This window comes from Miniopterus natalensis, chromosome 11 (assembly GCF_054644295.1).
Source record: "Miniopterus natalensis isolate mMinNat1 chromosome 11, mMinNat1.hap1, whole genome shotgun sequence".
In the NCBI taxonomy this organism is placed as follows: domain Eukaryota; kingdom Metazoa; phylum Chordata; class Mammalia; order Chiroptera; family Miniopteridae; genus Miniopterus; species Miniopterus natalensis.
In genome coordinates, this window is record NC_142091.1 from 8425785 (window position 1) to 8446310 (window position 20526).

General features: G+C 48.4%; 1 pseudogene; it reads right to left on the bottom strand.

Moving 5' to 3' along the window:
• Positions 1-1219: 1219 nt before the first annotated feature.
• LOC148091917 (succinate-semialdehyde dehydrogenase, mitochondrial pseudogene) overlaps positions 1220-20526 on the bottom strand; it is a 60748-nt pseudogene continuing 41441 nt past the window's right edge.

Consider the following 20526-nt stretch of genomic DNA (forward strand, 5'->3'; position numbering starts at 1 on the left):
AGCTAATTCCCATATTTCACCTCACAGCATATACACGAAGTAAGTCACAGCATAAACATTATTCAAGTAAAATGCCATCTAGAGTAGCAGCCCGCGAACAGTTAAGCCCTGGGCTCTGGCTCGGAGGGGCAGCCGCCTGGCAGGCACTCGGCTCCTACTCAGTAAGTGACCAGTGGGGCAGGCCCGGCCGCAGGGCGCTTCGGCTCTGCACGGGGCCTTCCCGCAGGACACAGGGGGCACGGCGGGAGAAGGCGCCCTGACATAAATGCGCGTTTAGGAGCCACTCAGAGGGGTAAAGATAAAGGAAGCAGGTGAGCCCTCCAGTGAGGGTCTCCGCAGGGGGAGTGGTGGAGAAATGGAGAAGGGCTTTCTCCAGGCCAAGAGGCCGGGTGTCTGGGTAATTTCATTTGAGTTATGTGATAATTGCCAGGTCGGGGGCGACAGTTCTTGGTGAGAATTTATGGGAGTGATGCTCAGAAAAATACCTTTGGTACAGTAGGTGCTCAACAAAAAATTATCATGATAGGTGCAGGAAGGTTGGTCTCTCTTTCCTGGCCTGGGTGGGGGGTTGGGAAGCTTTTTCGTAAAGAGCCGGAGTAAATATTTTAGGCTTTGGGAGCCATATTGTCCCTGTGGCAGGTCCTCAGCTCAGCCAGGAAGGTAGCCAGAGACCCGCCGGTAGGTGAAGGGTGTTGCCATGTTCCAATAACATTGTATTTATGGACACTGCGGTCTGAATTTCATACAATTGTCATTTGTCATGAAACAGTATTGTTTCTCCCCCAACCATTCGGAAATATGAAAGCTGTTCTTAGCTCTGAGTTGTATAAACAGGCGTGGCAGGATACTCAGGGGGCCTCTCCCCTGCGGGACCTCGCTCCTCTGGGTCTCAGCTCCAGAGCCAGGTGAGGGATGCTGAGCCAGTACCCTGGCGGTCAACAGCCTTGTGTGGGCCACCAGGCCAGCCTGTCGCCCACTGCACTTTACCAGGGGCAGACGGCGCTGTGGCGGATTCTCGGGGACCCTGCAGCCACCGGCACATGGCATCTATGGGTCCCTAGTTAGGTAAGAAGAGGGGCAGGAGTCCCACCTGTTTAAGATGACTGGATAGATGAGCTTTAAAAAATTCTTAATTCAGATGCCCTAGAGGTTTATTTAAAATAATGGATGGCGTGTTGCCATTAGGTAGGCAAGCTTCCGTCTTCCTTCTGCAAGGGTCCTACAAGGCCCCGGAGCCCACGTACCTGACCTCCAGGTGCTCGTCAATGCCGTACTTGGAGCGCTGGCACCCGAGGCCAGACTGCTTCACCCCGCCAAGGGGCACTCCACGGAGGAGGGCAGCCCCTCATTGATGCCCACCATGCCCACCTCCTGCTGCTCTGCCATCCGCCAGATCTGGGCCGGGTCTTGAGGGTAAAAATAACCCTCTAACCCAACAGCAATGGCCACAGCCGCCCCCTCCACGTGGAACTTGGTAACTGACGCTAGAAGCCCGAGCATCTCCTGAGAGCAGAGCATGGCCGGTGACGCTGCTGAGCAGGGTGGGCTCAAAGAAGTTGTTGCCAAGTGGGTGCCACTGGCCACCTGTCACCCGGGTAGCCTCTTTGGAAAGTGCATCACTCACCTGCTTTGTGGTGATTAGTGGGCCTTCAGCAGTTCTGTCCTCAAATCCGCCGTTACCCACATGCAGGCTGGTTTTAATCGCCTCAGCAAGTTTTTTCACGGAAGAGTCCCGATGCCCCTTTGCACCAGGAGCCGGTCTGAGCAAACACAGGTCTGTCCCGAGTTCCTGAATTTCAACGCCATGGCCCCCCCGCGGCCTGGCCCATGGCCCTGTCCAAGGCGATGAACAGGCGAGGCCACCCGGCGCCACGGACACCTCCTCGCGGAGTCAGCCGCGTGGTGCAGCAGCACCTTCCCAGTGGCTGTCCAGCCGGTGAAGGAAATTTTGGACCCGAGTGGGTTGGTGCAAAGCACCTTCGATGGAAAGCCATCCTTAGAATCAGTGGAGGAGCCCGGCTTCTATGGGGGCTGGAAAGGTGGAGCAGAGAAAAGTCAAGGTTTCCTAGAGAATCTGTGTTCATGGAAGGTGAAGTCAAGACCAGAATCTAAAAGGAATATCCGAGGATCCCAAACAGAAAGAACCTGGCTTTTTCCAGGGATCTGAAGGAGTGAGAAAGTGTCAGCAGAATGAGTGAGAAGAGGGAGGGGCGTCAGGACCTCAGGCAAGCATGTGGGAGGGGCCCAGGAAGACTTAGCCAAGCCCTCCCGGGAATCCGAAGCTGGGCCAGGGCGGCACATGGCTGGGTGCCCTGTCCCTGTCCCTGAAGCACCTACTCTTACCAGGCCCCATACTGTGTAACCTCACTGCCGGGGACAAGAGAGAAAGGGAGCAACAGTAGAGAAATGCCCGGGCTGGAATGTGGTCTCCGTTACCTGGGAGGTGGCAGCAGCAAGGCCATTGTCCCACTGAGCCTATGAGGGGGGTCATGTCCCACAGGTCTATGCCCCTCTGCAGAGTGCACAGATTGTAGGTCCCGGGGAGGGAGAAACAAATCACCAGGCCCCCTGTCACGCAGTGGACATGGTCCTCCTGGGGGGGGGCAGCTTGCAGGCCAGGCGTGGGTTTCTGACAACAGACACTAACAGTGTGCCCTTGCTCCACTGCCTTCCTGTTTTATCTTCTTTTTAACAAATTCTGAATCATAATGAAAATTTCCTTGGATGTACTGTAGGCCTGACAATCAAATCACTACTAAATCAATTCTTTGTAATCAATGTTTTTCTAATGAACTTTGCATTTCTAATGGCAGGACCTGATACTATCTCTTTATTTTCTCTCCTGCCCTTGGCTCCCTCCCCTGCCTCCTTGTCTTAAGCAAGAAGCAGAGAGGCTGCAGGAGCCGATGGCTGGTTGCTGTTTCTTTCTTAGCCCCCCTCAATTCCTCCTCACCCCTTTCCTCAGCATCCCTCACTGGGAAATTTAATGGGGTTACTGGAGTAATTAGAGTGATTTAAATAGTCCTGCTAACAGAGTTTGTCAAGAAACCCCCCACAACCCACCAGGGCTCACCCCATACATCTATTCCATTCTGGAAAGGAAGGAGTGAAGAGATGCTGGGGAACTGGGGCTCTCCCCCGCCCCCCGGCACTCCCCGCGCTCTCCCTTTCCCCCCACACCCTACCAGAGCAGCAGGGGTATTGGATTAGATGCAAAATAATTTTTCATTTCAGACTTCCTGCAGGATTTCTGGGCAAAAGAACATGTCTATTGCTAAAGTAAACATTGCAGGGGAGGCAGGAGAGCGGCTCCCAGGCCAGGGCCGATTCCTAAAGCCCAGATTCCTGAGCGAGTGAATAAATGAGTGGATGAATGAATGAAGACAGTAAGGACCTGTTCAGCTAGTGTTCCTGAGATGTGGCTTGTGCAGACTAGAGCTAGGCATTTGGACACCTTGTGGTAGACACAATAACACCCCCACTCATGTTCACGTGACTATGACAAAGGGGAGTTAGATGGAATCAATCAGCTGACATAAGCTAGGGAGGGTAGCCTGAATTATCCAGGGGGGCCCAATGTAATCACAGGAGCCTTAAAAACAGAAGAGGGGTACAGAAGAAGGGGTTAGAGTGATTCCAAGTGGAAAGTACTCAGCCTCCATTGCCAAGAAATGTGGGTGGCCTCTAGTAGCTAGAAAATGCAAGAAAAAGAATTTTTCCCTAAAGTTCCCAAAGAGAACCCAGACCTGCCAACACCTTGATCTTAGTCAGTGAGATCAGTTTCGGACATCTGGCTTCTAGCACTGTAGGATAATAAATCTGTGTGGTTTCAAGCTACTAAGTTCATAGTAATTTGTTACAGCAGCAGTAGGAAACGAACACCTGTGTTTCTCAGGTGTCCTGAATCGCTGATGTAATGGTGGGGAAGCCTGAGGTACATTATAGTGGAGTCTAATAGACCATGAAAAGTGCTGTCTTCAATAAATATATGTGATAATATTGCATTTCAACTATAATTGAAAAATAAAAACATTATTTAAAAAATAAGTAAATAAATATATGTGCAAAACATAGTAAGAGCCCAGAAAAGGGGGCCAGGCAGGCATGGAGAACATCTGAGCAACTCCTTCATGAGTTCAGTTGTTCATGGGTCTTTGAGGCAGCCAAACCAGTCATCTCCTCTTGGCCCAGCACTGTCTTGGGATAGGGAAAGTGTCCTTTTTCCCCTCCACATGCCCCCCCTCTGCTTCTGCCTCTTACTTCCACCTTGGGTTAAGAGCAAAGGTTTTGCAGAGGGTCAGGCTGAAGTTTGAGTCCTGGCTCTCACCCTTACCAGATAGGGGACTAAGGGCAATTTTCTTAATCATCCTGAGCCTCATTTATCCATCTCTAAAGGGTATATAATAGCTAATCTCTGAGGGTTGTTGTGAAGATGATATATGTCAAGAACTTAGTACATGGCATGAAGCAAAAGCTCAATAAATACCATATGTCGTAAGACCATATCATGACAGTGCGCCTTAAGGTTTCTCATATGACACCTTCCCCATCCTCACTCTCAGCTGATGACTTTGCTTCCTACTTCACTGAGAAAACTGAAGCAATCAAAAGTCCTTCCACAAACTTCTTCTGCTACATCCCGCCACCTACCAGCATTTGCCCACTTACACTCTGCCTTCCCCAGATGCACTCATGGATGATCTGTCCATGGTCCTGTCTAAAGCCAACTCTTCCATTTGTGTGTGCACAATATCCCTTGCTCTCTCCCTTATAGCAATCCTTCCTTCTCTTATACATCATAAACCTTTGTCTCTGTACGGGACCATTTGATCTGCATATAACATGCTCTTCTCTTATGTTAAGAATATTCTCTCTTGATCCCACCTCTCTTTTAAGCTACTGTCCATATCTTGTTTCTGATTGCAGCAAAACTCCTCAAAAGAGTTGGCACTACCCAGGAAGGCTTTTCACTCACCACTGCACTGAAACTGCTCTTATCAAGGCCAACAATGACCTCTGCACTGCTAAGTCCAGTGGACAGGGTTCAGTCTGCTCTTTCTTGAACTATCAGCAGCACAGGTGGTCACACCCTCCCCTTTTCTTCCCAGATGACAATCTCTTGGTTTTCCTCCTACCTCACTTATGACTCTTCTTCACCTCCTTTGCTTTCTCATCTCTTCTCTTGTGTCTCCTAACATTGGGCTACTGCAAACCCAGGGCCTACTCCTTGGACTTCTTCTTGCTATTGTCATTCCCTTGGTGATCTTGCCTAGTCTTGTGACCTAAAATATCAGCTATGTATTGATAACTCCGATGTTTACCTCTTGTCTGAACTTGATACTTAACTATCCAGTAGACTCAATGAGCCTACAATGACCTATTTAGAAGTTGAAAACCTCCCTGCATTTGCTTGAATTCTGATAGACTCCTCAGACTTAACATGTCTCAAATAGAACTGACCTCCCCTCCCACATTAGAAACCTGCTCTGTCTGCAGTCTTCTCTATCTCAGCTGATGACAACTCCAATCTTCCAGCTGGTTAGGCCCAAAACTCTGCCAGGAAATACTCTACCTTTGGCTCTACTCTCAAAATAGATATGGCATCTGACTAATTCTCACACCTCCACTGCTCCCACTGTGGCTGAGTCACTCCAGTATCCTCTTAACAGGTCTCCCTGATTCACTCTTCTCCCTAGTCCCAGTAGAGAAGCCAGAATGATTCTTTTAGAGGCTAAGGGAGATCATGGCACTCCTCTGCTCAAAACCCTGTTATGGCTCCCTAATCCTCTCAGAATTAAAGCTGAAGTCCCCACAGTGACCCTACCCCAAGCCCCTTACCTTACATTCAACTCCTCTCACTGGACCTTACTCTGATCTAGCAACACTGACCCTTTTGCTTAGGGTCCTGTCCTGGGGTCTTTGCAGTAGCTATTCCCTTGTTGGAGAAACTCCTTTTCTAAGTATCTGCTTGGTTAATTCCCATTTCCTTCAAGTCTTTTTTTCAGATTTCACCTTCACAACGAGACCATACTGACCACTTACTTAAAATTGCAATACCTCCCTGCACCTGCAATCCCCATTACCTTCTAATATATTTATTTATTTATTTAAAATTGTGTCTATTGCTTTGTTTGCCTCTTTTTGCTTGAATGTAAGTCCTATAGAAGGAGAATCATTGTCTGTCTCAGATGATGCCCAGCATCTAGAACAACGTCCAGGTGCATAGGAGTCAGCTGGTACTGGTTGAATAAATTTGCCAGAATCACTCTTGAAATCTTCTGTACCAGTCACCTTTTTATGTTGTTTCCTGCCAGGGCTGGGGGTAGTAGGAGACAGCGAGTGCTCACACAATGCTCTCAGTGGTTTTCTTCCACTGGCTGTCCTTCGCTGTGGATCACAGGTGTGACTGATTCAGGTGTGACTTGGTCTCCACTCAGGTTGTTCTTCCTCTAACTGAGGGGCCACTGCCTCAGAAGTAGGGGCAGCTTTGGCAATAAAACTGCTTGAAAAATCCTATACCTGGGCACCTGATGGCCACAGCAATGAAATATAGTCATCATCTCTCCTTGGTGCTCACAGCATGGAATAGCAACTCCAGGCTGGGTCCCTGATGGAAATCTTAGTGTCACTACTTGTTTGTTCCCCTAACACACTGGGGGCTCTTTAAGTGCAAGGATGCTGTCTTTTCCCCAGCACCTAGCACAGGCCCACTGCCTGGTTGGTACACAATAAGTGCTTTTTATTGAAAGAACGCGTGCTTGGTTGACTGTCAATGAACCCGACTATTGACCTGGTTAGTGGTGACGGGAAACTTGCTTGGTAGGACCTTCTTACTTTCAGGTGGTCAAGTCCATTAATTTATTCTTGAGAGGTTTCTTTCCTTCTCATGATGGCGTAAGGCTTTATCCCTTTCAGACCACGTTAATGTCAAGGTACACCCAGGGACAGTCCCGAAAGAAAGGTAAGAAAAGACAAGCAAAAAAGTAAAAGTGCGTCTCTCGCTCCTTGTTCTAGAAAGCAGCTCACGGGTCAGGCCCACCCAAGATAACCTCCCTTTGATGAACTCAGAGTCAACTCTAGTAACCTAACAGCATGAGTGCAATGCCCTGCTCTAAGGAAAGGGCTGTAGAGGGTGTGGGCCCCTGCCACAGGTCTCAGGAACTGTCTTAGAATTCCACATGCCACACTGAGGCTCAGAGGGCCTTTGGGACTTGTCTGAGGCCCCATAGTTGTAAGCAGCAGAGACAGAACTGCAGGCTGGCTCATTAAAGCCCATGGCGGCTGTGCTGCTGCTGTAGAAACTGGGTAGTGGTGTTGAGAGTCAGGAGTGGAGACCTTGAACCCCCTCCCCTTTCAGCAGGTAACTGTGAAGGAGGAACCCTCAGTTACCCACAACAGAGCATGAGAGATCATGGAGGCATGTCATAGAGGCCCAAAGGGGCTGCCATGACTTGGGTCACATTAAAGATACTGTTGAGGTTGAGGTGATAGAATCATAAACTGTCAGGACTTCCTGGGTACCCAGAGAGTCAACTAGTCCATAGTGTCCAGAATTGTGTTCCGTGGAACCCTAGTTCCAAGTGTCAATAATGATTCCAGGGAGAAAGAAACCCATAGTTTCAAAGTTTGGAGAACCCTGAGTTAAACACAGCAGAAGGTCTTGCTTTACTGCAGGACTTTTGGGTGCCTTTCAGATTCCAGAAGAGGAAAATAGATTTGGTCCCAGAAGTTTCCTTTTTGTGTGTCAGTGGGAAACAAGGCTGCACGTGTCAAGGTCTGGGAGAGGATACACTAGCCCAGCTAGTTCGTGGCGGCAGTTGGACTGGGTGTTCTCTCCGACCCTCTCCAAGCCCCAGGGAAAGGTCCATGGTTTGGGCTGGAGGTGGGGTTCTGCTGTGGCTGAAGGTTCTGCTGTTTCTGCTGAGCAAAGGCAGGTGGCCCCGTCCTGGGAGACGTGGCCTGAGGAGTGGGAATCGTGCTCCTTTTTTGCACACACCCTGGGGAGGGCTTACAGGCCTAGGGGAGGAAGCAGCTTGTCACTTCTCTGTGAGTGAGTGAAGGAAAGGGAGCCAGCCTGCAGGTTTAATGGGAAGCCACCTGTTTGGAGATTACCAAGAGACAAACTGCTCTGTGGGGCATGAGGAGCAGAAGCCCCAGGTGACCCTGCCCGCGCAAACTGGCTCAGGGCCCGCCTTGCCTCGCGCTTGTGTTTTACTTGTTTGGTTGGGTTCTCCTACTCAGCCTCCCAGGTTTCTGGGAGTAAACGGGTGAGGACTGGGAGGCATCCGAGGTTCTGGGCCTCAGCTCCTGGTATTACTGGGGACTTTCCGAGGGGCTTGCAGGGGACAGGGAGGCCTGGGCATTGGTGTCTATGAGAAGGGGGAGCAGAAGAGCAGCTTCCCACTCCCCGGGGAGGGTGTTTGTTTGTTTCTTCCCAGAAGAGCCCTGGGAGAGAGGAAAGAGAATCAATCTGAATATTCAGCTCTATAAACAAGGCCATAAAAATCACATCTGATTGTACAGGAAGGCTCGGCGCTCACGTGCCAAAACAATGACGCGCGCTTAGAGCCTCGGACCCTGATCGATTTCAGGGCCCTGATCGATTTCACCGCAGGGCCAGGAAGCTGTCTCCTTGGGAAGATCAATCCCCAGCTTCGGTCTGGGAGGAGCTGGCCCTGACCCTCAGCAGCCTCTGTCCCCTTTCCTGCCCCCTGACCAGAGAGAAGACCCTGCAGGACCTGGGGCAGGAGCCTGTGGGTGGTGCTGGGTGTGGAGTAAGAAAGACAACAGTTGACAAAGAAAAATATACCACATTTTTGGGTCCAAAGGATGTGGGCGTAAGTCTCATTCCTTCTGCTTCCTGGCTCTGTGACTTTGGGTAAGTCACCTCTCTTAAGGTTTCCTCTTTGGTAAGCTATAGAATTTTGCCTACCTACCTCAGTGGGCGGTTGGGAGAATTAGGGACCCAAAATTGCCAGGTTTCTTGGCAAACTGTGTGTGAAAGAACAGGAAAGGACATTTGAGGTCAAGCAGCACAGGCCCTCATTTTGCAGACAGGGAAACTGAAGCTCCAAGAGATGAAACAGCTTGGCTCAAGGCCACCCTGGGAGAGAGCAGTAGAGTCATTATTATTTATTCCAAGCCAAGGCCCAAAGCAGAGCTGGACCTGAGACAGCATTTCTTTACCTGAGCACAAAGCCTCGGCTGCAGCCCCAGGACATTGGCCACGCCCACCTGTCCCCTTTTCGGGCCAGTAGCTCAATCAGCGCCTCCTGCTGGCACATCCTCAAGGGGGCCAGGCCAAGCCAAGACTGCTTTCCCATTTAATTAATGCTGCAGCTGCTTGAGAGGTCGAGGCACAAGGGGAAAGCAAGCCTTTTCCCTGGTCCTCTGGAAATGTCACCCTCAGACCTGGCTGTAAAGCCTCTGCTCCCAGAGCTTGGTGACTCTTGGAATTAAATCTCATTTCTGCTCTCCCTCTGAGTCCCTCAGGCACTCAGCCTTTTTTGGTGCTCACTAAAGGCATGGGGACCGAGACCTAAGCCCACTCTGTGGGGCTCAGGTGCTCACCGGGAAGGCACTGCCTCCCTTCTTTGGGAGCACTCAGAGCTCATCAAGCCAACCAACCACGCTCTGCTGGGTGAGGCATTATCTGTTTGTCCCAGTGGGGTGGGGGTAGGACTCCAAGGCTCTGCAATGAGCCAAGGAGGGTTTGGAGCCCCTCTCTGCAGACTATGGAATCCCTTTGGTGCTTCATTCCTTGCACTCCCTATATAAAAGAAAAAATCCATCAGCTCTCCAAAGGAGTAAGGAAGGGAAGGAGACTTCCTGTAGACTGCAAGGATCTTCAGAGTTGAAAGGGACCTTAGAGGAAATCGTGGGCAGCCTTTTACCTGGTACAGAGGGCCCATCCACAGAGCCCAGCTTACCTCATGGTCCCATGACCAGGGACTCTTCCCTTCACAGGCCTCCCACTCAGCATTCTGGTCATTAGAAGTTCTCAATCCATTGAAATAAGCCTTCTGGTAACTTCTCCACTTCTATCCTGGTCCATCCTGTGGAGTCATAGCATGATTTTAGATGTCATTCGCTGAGAGTTTACTTTGTGATCTCTTTGAAGACTTTTACATGAGTTAACTCATTTAACACAGAAGCTAAGAATCAATATACCTGTTTTATCCATGAAGAAATCGGGGTACAGAGAAGCTGAGAAACTCACCCTAGATTACCCACCTGGCACATGGCAGAGCTGGGATTTGAACCCAGGTGCCTGCCTTTTTAACTACAGGTAAATCATGACTTCTCTCTCCTCCAAGAAGCAGCCCGTGTCATATCTGAAACTAGCTGTCATTTCTCTGGATGCTCAGAGGCCTTTGCCAATGTTTGTAGACTCCTTGGTGTCCTGGTCACCCTCTGCTTCTTTTAAAATGAGTAAGAGCATCACTCAGTGGTCCGGATGGTCTCCACCAGGGTGGACCACAGAGGGACAATTGTTTCTCTCTTCTAATTTCTCCTCCCAGAAGCTGTACCACCATATTGGGCTTGTGGTCAGCTCAAGCTGCCAAGACAGCTCCTTTCTCCTGTCCTTGTCCGATTGATCCTTTGAACCTAAATGTAAAACTTTATACTTAACACTCCTAGATTTCACCTGTGTGGTTTTCACTTACGTTCTAGCTTGCTCAGACAATCAGATTCTGGATCTGCCACGCAATGAATTCCTTCAAGTTTTGCCATGTGCAAATTAGGTAATAATCCTTTCTCAAACGTCATAATGCTGTTGATAAAAACACCCTAATGAGACAGAAGATGGGTCTTGTGTCTCTTCTCTAGAGAAGATTCTCCTACTAGGTGGCAGGAATCTATTGTCTTAAAATAGAGATTGTAGTTTTTGACTTCATAATTCCATGTTAATCTCGCATTGAATGCCTACTACATTTCCGGCAAAGTACTAGGCACTAAAGAAACACAGATGTTCAAGTCCAAATCCTTGCTTTCACAAAGTGCCTTGTGGAGCTGGGGAGACAGGCACGCAGACAAATAATAACAGCATCTAGGTAGCCTGTCTTGATGCACATGGGTGGGAGGCCAGACAAGGGCACCTCACTCGGCTTGGTTAGGACTTAAAAAAGGAGATGGATTTATCAGGGTTGTAGTGCTGGGAAGGGGTGGAGAGAAGCCCCATGGGGGGTATTTTTTTTATTTCATCTTCTAGCCACTTGGGTGCCATCATCATTTTAACTCAGTCACCTTCTACAGTCTGACTCTTCTTCCAACTCCATTTTCTAAATTTGGAACGATAGGCCCAAATTCAGCAGTACCCAGAGGGGTATGAGTGTGTGTGTGTGTGTGTGTGTGTGTGTGTAGGGGAAGGTGGGGAGTGACGGAGAGGAGAGGTGGAGGGGAGAGAAGAAAAGGAAGGAGGGTTGAGCTTTCCTCTTTGGAATCAAGAGAATGGATGAGTCAAGTGCAGAGCATGTTAGTTAGAGGAGGGCAGTGCTGTCCATGGGCCTGTCCTTGGGAGAGTTTGCTGGTGGCACTGCTGATTCCCCAGAAAGGGAGAGAGAGGCAGCTGAGCTGGGATGGGGCAGATGGGACATGGGAGAGGCTGGATGCTTCATGCCCAGTCTAACTGAGATTTTACCCATGGCTTCATTCCTTGACTGGAGCCAAGTTCCAGGTCATCAGACACACTTCTATTTCTAAATACACAGCAACTTACTCCAAAGGCAACTGGAGATGAGTTTTGGATTCCGGGACCATGGCTCCTTTGGCTTCCTTTGGCACTTGTGCCTCTGTTTCATGTGGGGCGATTATGACTCCAGGCCAGCCCAGACCACATCTGGGCCAGGAAGGAAGCTGATGGGAAAGCTTTGCAGGAGGCCCTGCTCCCGGCTCTGAAGCCTCAGCCGGTGTTAGAGCTCTGTAATTCATGCCAAAGGTTGCTCCTTGCAGTCTCTCTTCCCTCCCCCTTCCCCTGCTGCCCTTCCCCAGTGGGAGAGGAACAGCCGCTATGCTTATAGAAAGATTGATTAGTTAAGCAAGTCAATTATATCTCTTGCCGAGAGCAACTGTATATTAAGTAATGCAGCAAAAATGATTGTCTGCATAGATCCATTTTGTCAAACAGCTGTTCCAGAGGCCCGGAAAGAGAAGACCAAGGTTAAAATCCTGTAATAGTCTTCACTCCCCATTTCACCCCACCTCACCATTCCTGGCCCTCCAGGGGCTCCATTTATTATGAAACGGAATAAGCTTGGGTAATGAGCATGCTGGCAGCCGGCTCTATTTTGCAGGAAAACTCCCACCAAGCCGTAGGCTCCTGGCCCCCATCAGCACTGGCCCCGCTGCCCCCCTGCCACACAGGCCTTGACTGACACCACTCACCAGCCTGACAGTCCTCCCACCCCAGCCCGGCAGCTCCAACACAGCAGAAAGAGTTCCAGATGTAGACTTTGGAGACCGGGGTTCAAGTCCAATTCTCGACTGTCTGATCTTGACTATGTGTTTTAACCCTTCGGAGCCTCAGTTTCTCATTAGTAAAATGCAACAAAATTTAAATGAGATAAGAGGTATGGATAGAATTTGGGGTCTATAATTACATTATAAAAATAATTCATTACTGCTGGGTATTGTACCAGGCAAGAAGGAGAGGGAGAGGGGAACGTGTGTGTCCTGTTTAGTGGTGGCTGGGCAGGCCACCAGGTGGTTCAGCCAGAAGCCCTGGAAAAGACCACCCTTGGGTGCCACATATAATCAGTCTGTACTTCTTTTTAAGCCACCAACACAAATAGGTAGGCCCTGCTTCCACCTAGCTATGCCACCCCTTCTACCCTGGGTGGCATGTACTGTTTTTTAAACTTCCACCTATAAGTCTGCCCTTAGTGTTTCCTTTAATCCAGGATCCCTTGTAGGCAAAGTGTGGTTTGCAAGACCGTCACTCCCCACCCTCTGCCAAAGGCTTCGGCGTTGGCAGGGAGCCACCAGCCCCTTTGCCCCAGTTGACACTCAGACAACAAGACGGATGCCGGGTGAGCAGCAGGAAGGCATCTGGGGACACTTGCTTTGTTCCTTCCTGGAGTTGTCCACAGGAGGGCCGGGGTCCAAGCTGATGACCCTCTCCTTCCCGCCTACTTTTGGTGGAGACTCAGTAGTGAGGTTCAAGTCCTACGCTAGGTCAAATCTCTCACTCTTGTCAGAGGACATCTTTTAAGACCAATTTTCTCTGTCTCAGGAGGTGCACCAGCTGGCTTTTCTCCTACCTGAAGTTCTCTCAGTGTCTCTTCACTCCTTCTGACAAGATCTCCTCCCTCTAAGAAGATAATTGAGTTAGGAGAGGAAATGCATCAGCCATATTTTTTACGTGCACCTGACTGTAAATGAGCCCACCGGTCCCCTACTAGAGGGGCACAGTATTGGAAGAGACTTTGGGGTCAGAAAGACTAGGACCTAATGGGGAAATGGAGGCCCAGAGAGAGGAACAACCTGGGTGACAAGGTTGCATAGTTGATAGAACTCAGTCTCCTGAGTCCTGGTCACACTTCTTCCATTGGGCATCTGGGTGTCCTTTCGGAGAGCTGGATTTGAAATGGAGGGACAGGGGCAGGCGGGCTGTGTGAGCCCCGACTACACCAAAGGCTTCATGTGCTTTCCCCACCTATGGGCACAGCAGAGTTTGAAGCAGAGTCACACTGCTCTCTGATTTCTGGGGCCAGTGGCCCTTCCAGGAGTGTGATGGGCCCTCGGCCACCAAGGTCAGGTCTCAAATCCAGGTGAGACTCAGGCAGCCAGGGCCCTTCTTGAAACTTCAGGGCTGAGGACTTCAGTTCCCCTAATTTCTGGACAGTTTTGCAGTTTCATTCTCCATTCCTGAGGCCACATGTGGGCAGTCAGCATAGAAATGGCTGTTTCCCTGCCTGCTTGCCTCTCCCAGGGCCATCAACAAGGATCTGTGAGCGTGTGCAGAGGAGTGGGTGGGGATGCTGATGGTGACCCACATGGGCATCCAGCCTTGGAAACTGGGCCCTCGGCTGGCGGGGGCTGTGAGCAGGGTAGCCTCACAGCAATCTCAGGGACCCCTGATGGCCCAGCCTGCACACAGCAGTGTTCTAAGAATGCCCAAACCAGAGGGGGCCTCAGTGGTCAGTGAGTTAGCCCGTCTGAAACTTGAAGCCCTCTGCCCACCTTCCCTCCAAGCCATCTGCAATCTCCAACAGGAACTGTGCAGCCCTGCCTGGAGAGGAAAACCTCTCCCTGTCCCTGTCCCTTGCCCTGGAGGGGACTCAGGCCTGGATGTCTGTTTAAACTAGTGCTGACTGGGTTGGGGTATCAGGTTCAAGCTCCGGCGCTTCCTTTCCCATCTCTTTTCATCCTCGACCAGGAGCCTGTGCCCCACCCTTGCTGTCTGCGGTGTAACTGAGTTGCCATCACCAGGCTGTGATGGGCCCCCGACTGGCTGCGTGGGCTTGGGGATGAGTCCGGGCGTACAGTAAGTAGGGCAGGCGCTGGTGCCAGGGCTTCCCCTGCCCACTGAGATGCCCCGGGTACCCGGCTGATGCCCCCTGCAAGGTCTGCCAGAGCGGCGTGATGCCGCAGCCAGGCTCCGGAGCGAATCTGCCCTCCCTGCGCCTCCCTGGGCTCTGGTGCAGTTGCGCAGGCTCGTTGTGGAGCCGCGGGGAGCAGGAGGGATGCAGGCGCGTGGGTTCAGGCTGGACGGCGAGTGTGCCCCGTGCCTGAGGGGCCTTCACAAAGAGTGGGTGACGGATGCCCTGCTGCCCCTCAGCCCCGAGCGAAGGACAGCCTCCCTGGGTGTCCTCACGTGACTGCCCTGAGCCTCAGCATCCCAGGTTGTAACAGTTTTTATCATCGCCTATCCCAGTCTGTGTCGCTTCACTTACGGCCACCCATCCATGGTGACCCAAGAAAGAGAGGAGTCCTGGCACAGGGGATACAAGAATGTCCTTGACAATAGTGTCCCCTCCCAGCTCTAGGGGCAGTTGCCATGGATGTTCCTTTTGGCCTAGATTGTCCCATAGTTTTTGGATAAAGGTAATATAGTCGGGCTGAAGCTGCAGGTTGTCCCGTAGCGCATACCCAGAGTTCCGAAGGTTTTCCGAGCCCACTCCAAGTCCTGGCAAGTCACGTGCCCGCCTCCCCCAGCAGTGGCTGGTAGCAGGTCTCTATAAGGGGCGGTAGGGCCTGGCGGGAGAGCCGGGGTGCCCGCCACATGCTGGTAGTCGGCTGCCAGGGTCCAGCGGGCATGGCTGGGGCCGAGGCCCCAGCTCCTGATCTGACTGTCCCTCTGGGAGGAGCCTGGGAGGAGGTGGCGAGAAGGGGATCCGGTGAGTGCGGGCCGCTGGGCACTGTGCCCGTCGAGGCCGCCAGCTGCGGGAGGCAGCGGCTTGTGGGGAGCAGAAGGGTTGAAGGAAACGAAGATGTTTGGCCCGTGGGCCGAAAGCTCACAGGAGCCTCATGACGTCTGCCCAGGGACATCGTGAGTGAGGGGACATGTTGTCCGTGTCCCTGAAGGGTAGGAGACTGTGTGTAGAAACCTCAGCTGGAGCTGACTGAGGGGAGGGGGCTCCCTAAGCAGAAGGAGAGGACCTGGTGATGGGAGGAAGACCCCCCAGCGGAGACTGGGAATTTCTTAGGGATGAGGGGCGGGAGTGAGAGGCAGGCGGGCCCTGTGGAGAGGACTCCAGCCTGAGCTGGGGAGTTGGGTACGTTTCAAGGCTCCTTCCAGCTGTAAGTGTCTCCGTTTGAGAAGACCCGGGGCTCGGATGGTTTAGCTTGCAGTCTGGATGCGGCTCACCCCAGCCCCCTGGCCCTGCTCCCTAGTGCGAGGGAGGGAGCAGACTTCCGAAGGCCCTGGGCAGATGCATGGTGGAAGTCTGGCTGGGGGGGTGGGGTGGATGTTTCTTGTGTGTGAGAGAGCACCAGGGCAGAATCACAATGCTTGGGGATGTAACTCAGTGAGGCTGACAACAGGGAATAGGAGAATTCCACCACAACTGTCCTGAAATACGTAGTTTATTGAATTACTCAGGTGCATCCACTTGCCGGGGTCTAGGAAACTAGTAGATGTAAAGCTTAGAGTCTATTTCTAGTGAAAAAATCAGTGAATTCAGAGAGACCTGGATTCTAATATCAGCTCTGCCAAATCCTAGAGGGATCACTTTGGACAAATTACTTTCACTCTACAAGTTGCTTAATTTTCTCATTTGTGAAATGGGGATAATAATTCCTGTCTAACAGCTGGGCTGGTGGCTAAATCAGGCAATGTACTAAGGCCCATTGATTAGACCTGGGCGGAATCAATAAACGGTATTTCCACAGCCCCTGGGAGCTGGGCTTTCTTATCTGCTCTCTTGCCTGTCCCCTCATGTACAGTGAGGTCCTTGGTGCCTACTGTGGGGCCTGGATGTACCAAATCCTTGTCTGCAGTGTGACCAGCAGGTGCCCAGCTTGTGTGAGATGCAGAGCCCTGGGGGCTGTTGCTGACCTGTGGCTTATGAGAGATAAGCAGGCCTGGAGAAGCTCGAGGTCATGTCCTGCCTCCTGCAGATGTGTCGCAGAAGAGTGATCGGTGGAGGGGGATCCAGATGCTGGGAGAGGGAAGGAAGTGGGACCAGATAGAGCCTCTCACTGCAGTGCTAAGTGGGTTAAAATAGGAGAAAACTCAAAGGCAGTGCACACCAGCAGCCACCCTTCCTAGGCAGTGCTGGCGTCCCCATGGCATTAAGGAGCATGTGCCTGGACACTGACAACATGCTCCCCTGCACTGTTTAGCTGCAGCTCTTCAGAAATTCCTGGCTTATTGCTGCACTGTGCCCCCTGCTCAGCACGGGGCAGCTTGGAAAGAGACAGGTGCTCCAAAGCAGTGGAGGGGCAGATGGGGAACACAGAGGTGATCCAGAACGTCACAAAGGGAATTTTTGGGAACTATCTCTCTGTGGTCATCATTTCACTCCTGTAATTGAACTTCCCTGGATCCTACACCTTTGAGTGATTGGGATGCATGCCCACATTGCTCTCTAGGTCCTCAAAAAGCTTGCCTGTCCTCCGCTTGAGTAAAATGTCTATCAAAAGCCAGAATAATGGTGAACAGATAGGATAAGGCTAAACTCCTGAGGCCAAGGTGTTGCTCTGGAGGTTTCCTAAGTGAGCACGTGGGACAGAAGCACAAACGCGAAGCACTGGGCTGCAGAGCTGGGGAGAAGCCTTTGTTAGGAAGGACAACCCTCTGAGAGGAGCTCACTGTCCTTCCCCCTTTGTATGCTTTGGTTTACTTCAGTGTCTGCTATGTATTAGCTGTTAAACATTTTTTATTATGAAAATAAAATAGTGCATTCTTTTGCATTTAATCCTGTAACAGCTGAGAAGCAGATATTATCCCATTTTACAAACGAGGGGATCCGGACTTGAGGCATCTCAAGGTGGACAGTGTGGCTCCAGAGCCTGTGCTCCATCACATCAGCCTGCTCCTTGCCCCTTACACTGAAACTGCAATTAATTGGTACCCTGTTATATGTTTTTTCCAGGTGTATCTTTTCATTTTCCATGATTTGTTCTAAAAGTTTTGCAGTAAGAAATGTGGTTATATTTTCTTCTGGGAACTTTGGCAGCCACTATCAGTGGGTCCTGTGGTTGGAACCACCAGGATTTCAAGGACCTTTAGGAGAAATTAGCTCACTTTCATTCACACTGCAATCATCCGTTAAATATATACATTATTATCTTTATTGGAATAGCCAAGTATCACCATTCAAGATGGATAAATCAAGACTAGGAATAATTTGATAACATTTTTACCAATTTCATAATTATTGTCAGTTATTGCCTCTTGTAGCAATGGGTTCTCCAGACCTTGGGTGTGGCTGGTATTTGGGGGCATTGGGGCAGCTTGTGATTGAAAGCCCAGCCCATCAGCTGTAATAGTCTTTAGTGTCACAAGGGTCTCATTCCTGCTTGGCTTCTAGAGCCGTGCTTGTTCAATAAGAGGCACTAACCGCATATGGCTATCGGCCGTTTGAAATATGGCTGGTCTGAACTGAGAGTGCGCTAAGTATAAAATACACACTGGATTCCAATATGTTGTACAGAAAAGAACGTCAAATATTTCATTAATATTTTTATGTTCATTATGTGTTGAGATAATAATGTTTTAGATATACTAGGTTGAATAAAACATAATATTAATTTCACATTTCTTTTTTTTAACTTTTTAAAATTGGCTATGAGAAAATGTAAAATTCTATATTTAGCTCATATTTGTGGCTTACATTATATTCCAGAGAATGTCTTAGTTTGTCACCCTTGAAAAATCTTCAAGTTCTAGGTTGCTCTCACATTAAAAACCAAAATGAAACATAATTTTTAAAGTAATAGCCTAATTCTTCTGATTTTTGTAAAGTAACATGGCAGACTTATTCTCATTTTGAAGATTGTAAAAGATTAAGACTCTCTTCTTTAAACTTAACCACAAGATCATTTTATCATCTAAAAATCAGAACTTTATTTAAAGCTTTATTTTTATTTTTCATGAAAGTCATATATTCTCATTGAAAATGTTCAGATAATACAAAAGATACAAAGAAGAAATTCTAAATTACTCATAAACCAAATCCAAACATAATCACTGTTAGCATTTTGGCATATATAGTTATATATGTTTGACATATATTCTTTATATGCATTTACATATATAAAATCATGCAGATGATGCTTGTGATCTTGTTTTATTTAATTATTTGGTAAGAATTTAAAAAATAGAAACAAAAATGTATACAGAGCCCTGGCCAGTTGGGCTCAGTAGTTAGAGTGTTGGCCTGCTGACTGAAGGGTCAGAGGTTCGATTCTGATCAAGGGGTGTACCTCAGTTGCAGGCTCGATCTGACCACAGGCATGTGCAATAGGCAACCAACCAATGTGTCTCTCTCACATCGATGTTTCTTTCTCCGTCTCTCCTTCTCCCTTCCATTCTCTCTAAAATATATATAAATGTATACAAAGAAGTGCACAAATTGTAAATGTATAACCCAATGAGTTTTCCCTGTCACGTAACCAACTACTTCAGATTAAGAAAGACAATTCCCTGTACCTGAAACTTCTCTCATGCTTCTCTTAGTCACTAAACCCACCGAACTTCACCCTATTCTGACTTCCATCATTGTAGAGAAGTTTCGCCTGCTTTTGAACTTGTACAAATAAAACCAAACAGTATATGCTCTTCTGCGTGTGACTTCTTTTATTCCACAATATACTTGTTAGTTACATCCATGCTGTTGCGTGTAACAATAATTCATCCATTTCTTTGTTGTGTAGTAGTGTACTATAAAAATATATCACAATTTATTTACACAGTTTACTGTTGATGGACACTCCACCACTTCTTTCCCATGTGTTGCTAAGAGGAATATTTTTTTGTTATACATATGATGCATTTTTATTCGGTATATACTTAAGAGTAGACTTCTGGTTGTTTCAATTTATACTTATACTAACAGTCTGTGAGAATTCCATTTGCTCCACATTTTTGCTGAAACCTGGTTATTATCAATGTTTTAATTTTTTTTCTATTCTAGTGAGTGTGTAGAATATTCTATTTCCATTTATTGTGGTTTTATTTTGCATTTCCCTAATGACTAATAAAATAAAGTGCCTTTTCATATGCTCATTGGATACATAAATACACTCTTTTGTAAAATACCTGTTCATCTTTTCCCCATTTTTAATTGAATTTTATGTGATTTTTCTTATTGATTGTAAGAGTCTTATATATTCTGTAAATGTATTTTTTGGTTTTATATATATATATTTTGCAAATATCTTCTTCCACTATGTGGGTTGCCTTTTCACTCTTTTATGGTATAATTTGATAAACAGTTTTTAATTTTCTATACAGTGAGTATATTTTGTGCTGTTTAAGAAATATTTGTCTATTTCAAGATTATTAACATATTCTCCTGTGTTCTAGAAACTTTATTGTTTTACCTTACACTTTTTTTTGGTTTTGTTTACAATACATCTGGGATAGACTTTTGTGTATGGTGTGAGGTAGGGATCAACATTTATTTCTTTTCCCTTTTGAATATCCAGTTGATTGAGCTCCACTTGTTCAAAAGGCTGTTCATTTCCCACTGTTGTTTCATATCACCTTTGTCTGAAGTAAAATGATGCCATGTATGAGTCTGTTTTCCAATTCCCTGTTCTGTTCTACTATACATTTGCTAATTCTATGTCAATTCCACTGTGCCTTAATTGCTGAAGCTTTATAATATACTTAATATCTTGTCATTTAGGCCCTCCAAATTTGTTACTCTTCTTCAAAATTGTCTTCACTATTTTAGTGCTTTGTATTTTTATGTAAGTTTAGAATCAGTTTGTCAATCTCTACAAAAGAAGACACATGCTGAGATTTTGATATAGGAGGGCATTGAATTTTACATCAGTTTAAGAGAATAGAATTTTTTACAATATTTTATTTAAAATATTGATTCTGCCTGGCTGGGCGTGTCTCAGCGGTTGAGC